Source organism: Phasianus colchicus, chromosome 1 (assembly GCF_987193195.1).
Source record: "Phasianus colchicus chromosome 1, bPhaCol1.hap1.1, whole genome shotgun sequence".
In the NCBI taxonomy this organism is placed as follows: Eukaryota; Metazoa; Chordata; class Aves; order Galliformes; family Phasianidae; genus Phasianus; species Phasianus colchicus.
This window is the reverse complement of record NC_143436.1, coordinates 191,368,418-191,382,692: the sequence shown is the minus strand read 5'-3', so window position 1 is coordinate 191,382,692 and position 14,275 is coordinate 191,368,418. Positions and strand designations below refer to the sequence as shown.

The window sequence follows — 14,275 nt, the reverse complement described above, 5'->3', positions numbered from 1 at the left end:
TTTGGGTATCAAAGTAAAAAGATACCGTAGCCTATATATGAAAGTATTATCTAATATAAAGCACTCATAAATTTGCCATATTTTATCTTCTTTTCCAAGATGGGTTATGTTGTAACACGGCCTGTTGTTTTACCAGAGTAATATTCTGAAAAAATTACTTACTTAAAAATATTGAAATAATTCAAGAGGATTCTACCGCAAGCTAGTAGCTCCTCCAATTTATATGTGATATAATTCAATGTTTTTAGTAAGATTCTGAGAAGTTATATTTTTACACTTGCAAAAGAAAAAAAAAAATCAACTCTTAAAAATATAGTTCTTTGCCCTGTAAAATTGCTAAGACTTCTGTAAAATTGATATTCAGGGATGACTCTACACTACTTAAGTTTTGCTCTAAAAATATTTCAGAGCAATCTGTCTTACTTGCACGTTTATTAATTCTGATCATTCACCAATCTGAGCTGCTAAGCCAAAGAATTCACTGCCCTCCATGTGCACAGGACATGAGTCTCTATAGATAGGTTTAAGAGACCATTATATATTTCTGCTGTCTACCAAAACTTCTTTATTAAAATGTTTCTTCAATAATTCCCAAGAATAAAGAAAGATATTACCCCACGACTTCTGAATCATATAAAGATCACCCTGAGAGTGATTTCTTGGATAGCTTCATATATCTCTGCTTGGTAAGGTAAATATATATGTAAGAGAAAATATCCTTCCTGCTTTGTTTAGATTTTTATAAACTGGGACAGGTACTTGCAGGTTTTCACAAACAATAAATACAATCCCAAAGGCAACAAACTAGGAAATGAAAGCAAAACTGTCAACTCTAAAATTTCATTTTTTCTTCATACTTTATGTGTATAATGCAGTTACGAGTGACATGATGAAGAACCACAAGACTTTGTGCATTTTCAGCTTGTACACTGTTTTTATTTGACCGTTTAACTATCAAGCTGTTACAGGTTATGGTGAAAAGTGCCCCCAGTTCAGAGGACAAAAACAAGAGGCTGCTGCTTATTTTCTATCATTGGATTTAGGTGGAGTGCAAATAAAGCTTTTTTGTAGATCCTTCTGTTCTGAGAAGACATGGGTTTCACTCTTATCCATCCTCCTGCTTCCTAAAAAGAGACTTTAGGAGCATGTTTCTCCTGTGCAGTCCATATACAGTCAAGCAGCCTTGAATGGTGATCACTGCCTCAGCTCATTTCTCTAACAGTTTTTCTTGCTGTCGGAAGCCTCTGTTGACTTTCACATTTCCATACAAAACCCACCCTATCTTATTTCAAGGACATGCCATTGCCTGTATCAATTCTGCATGTCTCATGCGTTGTTGGTTTTTTTTTTTTTTTTTTTTGGTTATTTACCTTCAACCCTTTTCCTTAAATTTTCATGGCTTTCTCAATAAGAAACTACCCTGGAACATCATGGAACTTTTATGAAACAAAGGAATATCTCCACAGCACAGGAACTCTTCAAAAAGAGCTGCAAGACTGTATAATTTCATCATGAATACTGTTTTTGTCCCATAGGATAAGTGGTTGCTGCCATAACAATCATGACTTCTTTTGACATTCTCCTTCTTTTGATCAGAAGGAGAAAGTTTGCTTGTGCTTCTTCAACTTCTGCCATCTTGCAGTGAAATGGATAGTTTGGTGCTGTGTACTAGCATAAAGGAATGGCCCAGTGGCTGGAATATCTGCAGCCTCAGCTATGTGTGAGGGGCTGATTCCCAGACCCCAGAAAACTGGTTTGACAGTTGATTTATGAATATGAATTTTTAATATCCTCTTAAACATGGGGTGTTGGAAGAATATCAGGTTGATGAAACACGTTCTTTCAACAACCTGCATAGATCTATACAATTATGTTGCCAAAAAAAAAAAAAGTATGAACACCCTAATGGTTCTGCATGAATGATTTCAGCAGTCCAGCCTCTGCTTGACAGATCATATCTTCCTGCTTTTAGGTCAGTTCAGCCTTTATATTGTATCATAGAATCACAGAATCATCTGAGTTGGAAGAGACCTTTAAAGGTCATCTGGTCCAATTCCTCTGCAATGAACAGGGACACCCATAGCTCAATCAGGTTGCCCAGAGTCCCATCCAGCCTGAACTTGAGCATCTCCTAGGATGGGGGATCCACCACTTCAACCAAGGATATTTATAACATTGCTATTGTTCAGCCCATTGTTGCAGCTGCATAAAATTTCTTTGCTGAAAGAAAAAATCAAACTTGTGAAGGTTTTCTAGGTTCTCCGAGTTCTCTAGCCCTGTTCACAAGTGTAGAGGAGCCTACATGAATTTCTAAAATACTGCCATGTCACTGCATTTTTATTTTTTGCTTGTAGCTCGGCATTTTCAGGTAGTCATCTGCCTTAAAACTTTCTGAAAGAGACAACAGCTGTACAAGCTAAAAAAGATTAAATCAGGAGCAACACACGTAGTGGATCTGAAATCTCTTTTCTTGGAAAGGCTTTTCAAACTCTGGAAACAGCAGTGGCCACCATAAGTAATTATTGTTTTGAAACTTATTTTTAAAACAAGTTTGCTCTCTGTGTTTTGGAATTTCAGGAAGGCCTGAAAGGATCTGCTGAGTGCTTTCAGGTCATCCCTTACATCAGACTGGTGTCTTCTCACAATTTTTCTGGTGTTGTGGTACTTTGTAGAAAAACAGAGGTAACAAAACAGCTTTGTCTCTTCCTAAGGAGTAGGAAGATTCGTGAAAGACATATGCCTCCAATGCCTCCACTTATGTAATCAGTATTCTTTTTTTTTTTTTTTTAGATATCCTGTGCTTTTTTGACAATAAATGCTCCCAGGGCACCCAGTTGTATCTTTGCTAGGTCAGCAGGAAACTTGTAACTAGCTCTCTCAGTATGAAGGATGCTGAGTGTGCTGTTGCTTGAAACAGCCAATTTTCTGCAGTTACATTCATACTTCTTAATGCAGTTTCTTAACTCAGTATCTCTTTATTCCTTAGTTGGCTTCCTTGCTTTTGTTCCCACTTAGGTAATGTTCCTGACACACATATCTGTGCTCACGCTGAACATTTCTGTCACTTTTGAGAATTAGAATTCATATATTGCTCTTCAGTCTCCGTTTATGGTGACCCTTGGACAGGATCAAAAACTCCTTGTACTGATGCTCTGTTCTGTGACAGCCATCACAGGGAGGGGAGGACTGATCTGACACCCTTGCTCAGTGCTGAGCAGAAAGGAGGACTGAAGCTTACTGTTCAAACTGCAGTGAACTTGGAAAAACAAGAGACTTCAAGCCCAGCTTAAGGTGTTTTGTTGCTGCCCAGCCAAACAGTGGTGAAGGCCTGCATTGTCTATGAATTGTGACCAGATTGCTGGTCACAAATATATGAAGGAAAGTTCTTAATTCACCACATCCAGGAAAACAGGCCGTGTGATATTGCCAAACTGTGAAATGACATCAGTGATTGCAGCTATCTGTCTGAATAGTAGAAAACATGTTTTTCCCAGTAGCTTTGAAAAGTGCAGTACTAGAATTGAATGTGGCTCCTTGGAGCACCTCTTGTGAATACTGTTTTATTCAGTGCTGCACAAGCAGCTATCAAGAAACTGGTTTTGCCTAGCTTCAGCTTTGGTTACGAGCTAGTGAAATGCAAAGCTGGCCTCGTGCTAATAACACAATAGGTTACAAAGAATGGTATGTATATACAAAGAATAGCAGAGTTGTGTGTGCTTGGCACGAACAACCATCAGTGTTTCTCCAAGGCTTCAGAATACAACCAGAGCTGGAATTGGAGACCCAGCTAATGAGAACTGGGGTTGCAGAGGTGTGGTTCCTGCTATTATGTCTGTGTTCCTTCACAAGTGCCTCATACTGCTTCCCTGCACAATCCCTACTATTTTCTTCTCTCAAAAAAAGGTCTTTTTGTTCCTCACAATTTAACTGGAATATAAAGATGATTGAGGATATTTCAAGCAAACGTTCATCAACACTGAAAATATTTTCAAACAAGCTTTTCATCCAGCATTCCTCTAACCCATATGTACACCTACACCTGAGTCAGTCAGCTTGATGGAACCCAGCAAGGAAGAGAAAGACGCATCTAGGCAGCCTAGACACACTTCAAATACATGAATCTGCAGACAGCTTTAGTGTGCAGTGTTGCAGAGTCAAATACGGTTCTTCTGGGACTGAATTTGTTGTGTCATTTAGGATCCCTTTCTATTAGTGTTATCTGGACCATGGTGTCAGTGTGCTGTGACAAGAGCACTGTTTCTCAATTAGAGAAAAATTAGCTTTCGCTGGCAACCGTGGAGAGTTTCTTGTCCCTGTAGGATCTCAAGGGAGACGTGCATGAACAACATGGATGATATATGGTGGTATATATCACAGGAGTGTTAAATGGACTCAGAAACTTCCCCCTTGTCACCCTTGGCACTGCCTGCTATGTGAGATATTTGCTCCTCGTCTCCTGATGCAGTTGCCAGTGTTGTTTATTTAGTGCAGTTACAACTGCCCTTCACATCTACACTGCTACAGCCACAAGCTCACAGAAGCTGAAAACCCTGCGTGGTCTTTAACTTTGTAATAACCTTTCTCAGTGGCTAGCATTAATAATTCTTGGAGTCCTCATATGAGAGCACAGGTTTATGCCATCTCTTCAGTAGACAATGACAGATCCTTATCCAGTATTTAACTCGTGACCGTGGTCACAAAACAAATTATTAGGCAACTCCATGAAGACCCAGCATTCTACAAAGCATCTGGGGAATATCTGTTTTCCCTTTCACTTTGCATTCTCTTCTGTTTATCATCACTTGTGGAGCATGATGACGTATTCTGCAGTTTAATGACCTGACTCATTCCACTTAACTTACTTTTTAAGCCCTTTTCCATTTTTATATATCTACGTGCAAAGCATTTTGGAATGCTCTGTAGGAGACATGCTGAATGAAGAGAAGTGGCACTGTGTTTCGCCGAAGGTTTTGTTTAGCTGCAGTATGTATTTTTGCATGTCAGCATGAGTATATATGATTGTGCAGCTCAGCAGAGCCATGACTTGGCAAGGCAGCCTGCCAGCATAAAGGCAGTCACTGCTTACTTCCCCTCCCTATGGCTCTGGCCAAAACAAATACTCTTTATACTAAGGTTTAGGATGCTTCCAGCAAAACTGTCAAGAAGGAAAAGTCATTACAGTATTCTCTAGGGTTTTGATTTTGTGCTTATTTCTTCCTCCTTGTCTTTAATACTGGCTTTATATCCTTGCATTAGTGTAAAATACCTTTAGTCTTCCTAAGTATTACTTTGTGACATATCAGTCCTGTACTCAAAATGGGGCTGGTTTTATTAAGGCTATTAAGTAGACTGACTTAAATTTCTGGCAAGAAAAAAAAAAACACACATAAAGATTTTCAGTCAATCTCAAGTGAAATGTGAGTAATTTCTCTGTAATTTCTCTGGATGTGTGTATACGTACAAAGAAACTGTGTGGGCCAATGTTGGAGAGAGGAGACTGGTTTCTATTCTTGCGTCTGCTGTGGACCTGCAGTGCTTTATGAGATAAATCAGAACTCAGTCACATTATCTGAGTGACTGTGTTTAAATATATTTCCTACAAGGTTATCATGCAGTCCCCAGCCTTATTGAGCGTTCCTCTTTTTTTGAGATTGTTCTAACTGTATTATACATACATATGTATATGTCTATACATCTACATACGCACGTAGGTTGCTTCAAATAGAATGCCTCCTATTATTTTACACAGAAACTTCAACAGATACAAAGAGCACGATAACACTATTTGATAGAGCAAATTCTTAGCTACAAAAAATGTGTTGTTCAACAGTCACCACCACTACCTGTGCTTTTTTTGCCAGCAATGAACAAGAGCCTGCATGCCATGCTTGTAAAAATCAGCACCGGTGGAGGTGAGCCTGAGTGTTGCTGTTGTCATTGCTGAAATGCACCACCTCATCGTGCTCACATCCACTGTTTGGTCTCCATAAACCTTCAGGAAGCACTGATGAATGTCAGTGGGTATCATTTTTCTGCAAGGAGGAATTCAATCACACACCTTTGCTTCATACACGCTTCCATGTCAGATGCTATTTTGTCAGACTGCCCCTCTGCTGCCATCTGTCACAGGGCAACAAAATGTAATGGAATATTAGTGGGAAGGTTTAGCCTCTACTGCCATCCCACCAACATCTGCCTCTGACATTGTGGGCCAACATAAAACAACAGGAGGTATTATTTTCAGAGTCATCTTCATATATTATTCTCACTCTAACATAAAATGCACACTTTTTATAAGGAGGAATAGTATGATCTAGTTTAAAAACCCTCCTCAAACCAAAAGGAGAGAAGCTGCCTGTCGTAGCAAAAATACTGTGCTGAAGGTTGTCCTGAAAAGTTTGTGGTAACGTGTAGACACACTTTTGTTTCTCCTGAGAACTCAGAGAGAGATAGTCCTCTGAAAGCAATTGCCATGGCTCTCTTGGCTGAAGGAGAGGCTATCAGAGTTAGCACTAAAATGAAGAGCTTCCCCCAAAGGCTATCCACAAGATCCCTGGCACTGGTTCTTCTCCATCTATAAACTTAAATTCATAAATACCCCATTATATCTAATCTGAGGTCACCCATGCTAGCTCTATGGAACAATTGCCAATCAGTTCCTGCAGTACAGTCACAGAATCACAGAATTGTAGTGGTTGGAAGGGACCTCTGGAGATGAGTTTGCCCAATCTCAGTGCTAAAGCAGGCTCCCAAGAGTAGGTTACACAGGAAAGTGTCCAGACCAATTTTGTATATCTGCAGAGAAGACTCCACAGCCTCTCTGGGCAACCTGTTGCAGTCATATACAAAGTAAATTTCTTCTTTATGTTCACATGGAACTTTCTGTGTTCCAGTTTGTGCCCATTGCCCCTTGTTTTGTCACTGAAAAGAGCCTAGGCCCATCCATTTGACTCCCATCTTTTCAACATTTGTAAACATTGATAAAATCCCCCCTCGGTCTTCTCTTCTCCAGTACCAAGTCTCTACCGGAGATGCTTCAGGTCCCTAATAATCTTTGTTGCCCTCTACTGGGCAACTCTCTACAGCAGTTCCCTGTCTGGACATGAGGAGCCCAGAACTGAACAAAGTACTTCAGATTTGGCCTCACCAGGTCAGAGTGGACGGAAAGGATTACCTCCCTCAACCTGCTGGCCATGCTTTTTTTAATGCACCCCAGAATACCATTGGCCTTCTTGGCCACAAAAGCACATTGCTGGCTCATGGTCAACCTGCTGTCCCCAGGACAACCAGGTCTTTCTCCACAGGGCTCCTTCTCAGTAGGTCAGCCCCCAGCCTGTTCTGATGTTTATTCCTCCCTACATGCAAGACTCTACACTTGCTCTTGATGAACCTCACGCTCCTCCCTGCCCAACTCTTCAGTATGTCCAGGTCTTCTTGAATGGCAGCACAGCCTTCAGGTGTGTCAGCTGCTCCTCCCACCTGTATATCATCAGCAAACTTGTTAGGGGTGCATTCTACCCCGTCATCCAGGTCATTGGTAAACATTGGTCATGTTGAATAAGACTGAACTCAATACCAATCCCTGGGGAATACCATTAACTACAGGCCTCCAACACTGTGCCCTGATCACAAAACCTCTGAGCTCTGCCAGGCAGCCAGTTCTCAGTCCACTTCAGTGTCTGCTCTTCTATCCCCCACATAAGCTTACCCACAAAAATATTATGGAAGACAGTAACAAAAGCCTTGCTGAAATCAAGGTAGACAACACCCAGTGCTCTCTCCTCATCTACCCATCTGGTCATGGTACCACAGAAGGCTACCAGTCTGGTCAAGAACGATTTCCCCTCAGAGAATCCATGTCATCTACTCCTGATAACATTTTTTTCTTCCACTTTGTATTAATTAATGGAGTCTCTCTCATTATGGTTGTCACAGGGAACCAGCTAGAAATGCAACATAAGCAGTTAATTAATTGCAATTTAATTGAAATGGGTCCATTTGAGGGGGTACAGAGTTTGGGAAAGTAAATGGGCAGTTGGAGGCTCTGCTACACTGCACTGCTAACTGGAGCAACCAAAGCAATTGTGTGGGTTTTTTGTTGTTGTTTAAAAAAAAAAAAGCTGCACTCATGCAATACAAAATGACACAAGAGAATAAATGTATCAAGTTGTTATGGCAACTGAACTATGTAGGTTGGAATTTATGTATCCAGAACTTTACTTCTATGTAAATAAAATAAACATTATCCTTGCTAATTAAAATAATGCAAATATTATTTAATTTAAAATCATTTGTCATGTTTCCACTTACAAATAATGACTTTCTGTTTTCTGCTTGCAAGATTTTGCATTTACTTCCAGCTGTGGTCTGTTTGAATTTTCAGTGCAAGGTTGTGATTTTGCTAATGCATGTTTTAATGCAGAGGGACTCTACTAGAGCAAATGAATAAGATTTATGCAGACGGGCACAACTGGAATCAAACCATGCGCTTTAACATGTTATTCCTACTGCAGCTGACCTTACTGCTCAGGGGGCTTTGGGCAGGTGTCATCACTCCACACTTGAAGGGACATCCCTGCAGCAACAGCTCTATCCTTCCCCCCAGCTTGACACTGTGCACATGGAGCTCACACCAGAGCCCATTTTCTGCTTATAACATACCCTCTTCAGCTGTACATTTAGCTTCCAAGATGTTGCATGATAGCCAATTCTAAATGAGTGTTCATTAATTATGTTCAGCCTTTTAATTTTTCTAGTCCTTTTCTTCAAGCCTTCAAGGGAATTCAGTAATAGCTTCTCTTTTATTTGAAAGAAATAGATCCCAAATTACTCTTCATGTTTCATATTCTTTATGCCCAGCAAAGCACAGAGCAGTGGCTTAGATGTAAGGCGTGGGAAGAGTGAGACTCAGCATCTGACTGAATCCCATTGAGCTGAAGAAGATGCATTTAAAGTTTTCATCCTCGTTCCTTCTCATTGTTGGAGGATTCTGAATTTGCCCTACAGCATTTGGTAATGCTGCTGCAGTGAATGCTTTGGAAAACAGTCTATTGCAATAAGAACTCAGCCATACATAAAGTTATTGTCTCCATTCCTTATGTGGATTGATGACTGACATGGTGCTACCACAAGGGAAGGTCACTGCCTGAAAGCAGTAAAAGATTTGTCCAGTCTCATGCTTTAAATATCATTCTGAGTGCAACTGGGTAATTATGTGATGTGGATGATTGGGGAGGTAAGGTTTGAGGTTAGGTTTAGTGTTAACACAGTGAAATTAATTACAGGGTATTTGTAGATTGAGTGACATCTTTTGGAGCATTGGGCAAATCTGTACTGAGGATAAGTAAATTTAAAGCTCACTACTGACATTTGGACATCCAGAGAAACTGAGAGCACAGCTACCTGCAGGAGGATGGGGCAGCATGGAGTGGAGCTGTTGGAGTGAGTCCAGAGGAGGGCCACAAAGATAATCAGAAGGATAGAGAAACCCTTCTATGAAGACAGGTTGAGGGAACTGGGCTTGTTTAGACTGGAAAAGGATCCAGGGAAACTTCATTACAACATTCCAGTATCTAAAGGGAGTCTATAAACAGGAGGGAGAGAAACTTTTCACATCATTAGATAATGATAGGGCAAGGGAGAATGGTTTTAAACTGAGAGAGAGGGGAGATGCTGATTAGATGTCAGAGAGAAGTTCTTTACTCAGAGAATGGTGAGGCCCTGGCACTGCTACCCAGAGAAGCTGTGGTGCCCCATCCCTGGAGGTGCTCAAGGCCAGGCTGGATGGGGCCCTGGGCAGCCTGAGCTGGTGGGGGGCAACCAGCCCATGGAACTGGATGGTACTAAAGGTATATTACAACCCAAGCCACTCTATTTTTCTATGATTCTGTGATTTTATGATTGCATGAAGTCATGGCTGACCTTTCTGAAAAGACATCAGTGGCCCCATTCCTGAGCTCTGTCTCCCTTTAAGTCCGTCATAAAATCTACGGAAAGGTTGAATTCAATCTAGTTAAAGTGGAATTGTAAAACTACTAGAATGAAATTGATATTATTGTGAGATTTATGCTTGCTTCTGAATTTAGTAACTTTTTAATTACAAATTTCAAACACTTGTTATGCAATTTGTATGGTACAGTTGGTGCCCAAGTGCATGCTTTTTTTTCCATTCACGTTTACTGGTCATACTGGGACGATGGTACAGAAAGGACTGCAGGGAAATTCTTACAGAAGCTGTCCCATGAGACTCAGTTGCAACCTGCAATGTCACCCTGAGCTGGGATAGCTGAAAGATCTGAGCTGTGGCAATGTGGTCTGGAGCAAACCTCAACATCTTCAAACTGTGAACCAGAAACCTTACCACAGAATCAGATCTTCGCAAAAGCACGAAAGCCACGCTTTTGCACAGGTCTTCAGAAATGCTTGATTAGGCACCATCTTTTCTTTAGGTTTTGTGGGCAAGAAGAGAGTTCTGCTATATTCTTTCTGGACTGAAATTTAGGCTTAGCAAGTGAAACTGCCTGGCTTCAGCAGGATTACATTCCTGATTTTAGTTTCTAGCATAGCCTGCTCTGGGATTGTCTGAGTTTTCAGTCATCTGTGATACAAGTAAAAGTTAATCCCTGCCAAAAGATTGCCAAATGACACTTCTTATAATAAGGACTATAAGAGGCATAGAAATAGAACTAGCAGGTACAGAAGCAAGCAAGCAAATCTTTTGGCATCTATGGACTTTTCCTTCTTATAGCATTGCAGGAAAAGCTCTTCAGGTCCACAGTGAGGCTTTGTTTCCCACAAACTGTTCAAGCAGGGTTTTTTGAGGACTGCCAGCAGCAAGAATCAAAAACGGGTGGCTCACAATACATTTAGGAGTGCAGTCAGCTCTGCCTAGGTACAGCAAAAAGGTGCATTCTTTGGTGAATGGTCACAGAAGGTGTTCCTCCTGTTATTGGCACATTGCAAAGGATGAACTGGACCTGCATTCTGTTTCAGTTCACACACGACTTGAGTAGAGCACAAGTTGGCTACAGGCTGGCATGGAGGCAGGCTCTGTTCTTTGCTGCTGTCAGTGTCCTGCTGTGCAGCTCAGTTCAGCTCAGGTTGCTTCCTACTCCAGTAAGCTGCTAAACGAATTAGTTTACATCGCTGTCCCGTAAAATCAATAACTCCAGCATATGTTACGGTGTATTTTAATTTCCCTCTGCAGCTTTTGAGATGTTCTAATGATTTGTTTTAAAATGCTTACTTTCATAAAAGTTAATTAAATAAAAGCAGTATCTCTCAGCACTCCATATTTCTGTGAGCGTTCGATTATCAAGATGATAGATTTCTTGACAGATATTGGCATCCACAAGTTAACAGATCCCTGTTTTTTATGCTCTCTTAATATAAATCATTTGAAGCAAGCTGGGAGTTTGTCTATGAACTCTCATGGAGCTGTAGCAGAGCTACCAATTCTTGATACCAAGTGCCAAAATCAGTCTCAGACCAGCTTCTGACGTGAATTTTTCTCTCTAAACAAACACAGGAGAGCTGAACTGGCGGCTGTAGAAGCTGTGTTGAGTCCCTGAACCCTAAGGCAGCTGCAGTTATCATCACAGTACCATAGGGTGGCTTTGGTTGAAAGGGAACTCAAGGATCATTAAGCTCCAACCCCCCTGCCACAGGCAGGGCCACCAACCTCCACATTTAACAATAGACCAGGCTGCCCAGGGCCCCATCCAACCTGGTCTTGAATACCTCCAGGGATGGGGCATCCACAACCTCTCTGGGCAAATATATTTAAATATATAAATACATATCTCTGGGTCCCATATATTTGGGCTTGTGGGCTGCAGCTCCCACCAAAGCTCTGGCCACTTTGCAAAGCTGATCAGCCTTTCTAGCCACAGCTTGGTACACGTGTCCTAGGGAAAAAAAAAAAAAAAAAAAAAGAACCACATACAGGTGTGCATGTAAACAAATTCAAAGCTGTCAAAGTATTAAAGCTGGAGCCATATAATAGACTGGAGTATTCCTCCACTCTTTCAGAGCTTGTCTGCTATAGAAAGACCTCCTGTAAGAAGCCTTGGAAGCCTCATATACCGTAAGTGCCTGCAAGGACAGAAGCTCCTTCTGAGTGGTTGCTGGCTCAGACACGAACTAGAATAGGCTGCCTGCTGAAAGTGGAACCAGTGAGAAGTCTTTCATAATCCATAACTGTACTCTGACCAAAAATAAAAATAAAATTAAAAAAAATATATCAGCCAGGTTTTGCTGTCTGTTGACAATTGTACAAGTCTTGATAAGCTACAGGAAAAATGTCATATAAACACAGAGAAGCTTAACTGAATACTGTGAAAATTAGATAGAATTTAAAAGGTAGCTAATGTGATTACTGTTTTATTAATAAACATTTAAATAATGCCGTAAGTTTGCACAATGAGAAAGACATTGCCCTGAAGAGATTTCAGTCTAAATAGTCCATGTTAATTACAATCTAAATAGATTAGCATTAATTATAAACAAAATTGGAAGATTCCTTTCGGTGTGATCTGCAGTTCTCATCACTACCAGCCACGTGAGCTAAGTTACCAGATCAAGTTTTAATCTGCTTTTGCAACATTTACTTGTGAAATCTCCTTTTCTGACAGACTTGGAGAGAATAATAGTTTCTTTTGTGATATTTTCCAAATACCAGCCTTCTAGATAGATGTTCCTGCTAAAAAATATAGACTTTTGCCAGTGGTTTTAACTCAAGCTTGAAATCATCATTTCCAGAACCTCCTCCAAGAAGGTATGAGCACGGGGTGTTTGCTGCACTGAGTTTGCACTGTGTCACCCCAGGGCAGCCAGTTCTGCTTCTCTTGGTGATCTCCATGGTTCAGCAATAATGAGGTGTTGCTAAAATTCTTGTTCTGCATGAGCAGGCAACTTTTGGATATACTGTGTTCAAATCCGTTTAGAGAGCATATGCTTGTTGGTTAGCCCTAAAGGGAGGAGCAGATGTATGTCAAGAATAAAGGACTCAAATCCAAGAGCATTGGTTTTTAATAAAACTTATAAAAGACACAGCAAACTTTTTTTTTTTTTTGCCTCTTGCATTATACAGCCTTGTTTATATCAAAGCACAAACCAAAATGGCTATTGGTTTTGTTGTATGGATTGTTATGGATTGTGTACTTTGTTCAAATTTGTGAACCATATATTATTTTGCTAATGTGTATTGAACCTTAAAACGTTGGAACAAAGAGAGATGTTCCAGATTTATTACTCTTACTCTTACTGGAGCTATTTGTATCCTCCTAATGTCCTTGGTTTACTGTTCTTCAGAATTAATCCACGATTCCAAGGAAAACAATTGAAACATTTCACAGCACTTTATGACATTGTTTAACGTTCTTTCAAAATACTCCTTTCAGCTAATGATGATAAATTGGAGGGGGGAAAAGTAATATATAAACAAACTGAAGTTGTTCCTTATCCAGTTTTGCAGCTGCACCCATTTGGTAAATATTATTATACAGTCTATAGTTTCTGCTGGAAATTGTCAAGAAGTTGAGAAGCTTAGCTCCTTCCAGGATCAGAGTCTGATGATTAGAAGAAATAGATAACACGTTGATTTGCATAGCTTATACTGTTATCACTTAGGTCAGATACTCAAAGAAGACAGACAAAATGAAAAATTGTTATGCCTCCTTCTTTTCCCCTTGTAAAACCAATTTTCCCATTCTGAAGGGAACATGCAAGTAGTTGCTGTTTTTTTTTTGTAGGCTCTGAGGCAAGCCGTGATATTCAGAGCTGCTGGGTCTTTGCTGTCTTGTATAACTTTGGCCAGGTTGCCGAGTTCTCCCTTCCAGATTGTAAATGTAAAATACACAACACTTCTGTGAGAAGAAACAAAGAGTACATGCTTCTCCATGACTGCAGACATGTTAGAGAGGCTAAAAATTGAGAGAAGACGTGTGGAGCGCTGCGCGCTCAGCCCCATGTTGCTGCTGGGTCTGATCCAAGGCAACATTTAAACACATTCTCGACCAGAGCACAAACCTAATGCCATTGGTTGCACCGAAGTTAAAAGCACGTGTCTAAGTAGGTTGCTGGGCTGGGGCCAGCATTCTGTCTTTTGCTGGATGGAGCCCTAAATAAAAAATGTAATATCAGAGGAGAAAGCATTTGTACTTGTGGATGTGATTTGGCTGTTTCTGTGGCACAGGCTTGTTGTTTTCAAATTTTTTCTGGCAATGGCTAATCTATTTAAAAGGCTAACAATTTCTTGCCTGTTGTGTTAAAATTG

General features: G+C 40.5%; 1 protein-coding gene across 3 annotated transcripts in view; it reads left to right on the top strand.

Moving 5' to 3' along the window:
- DLG2 (discs large MAGUK scaffold protein 2) overlaps positions 1-14,275 on the top strand; it is a 1,008,740-nt gene that overhangs the window by 132,554 nt on the left and 861,911 nt on the right. The gene's annotated exons all lie outside the window — the stretch shown is intronic.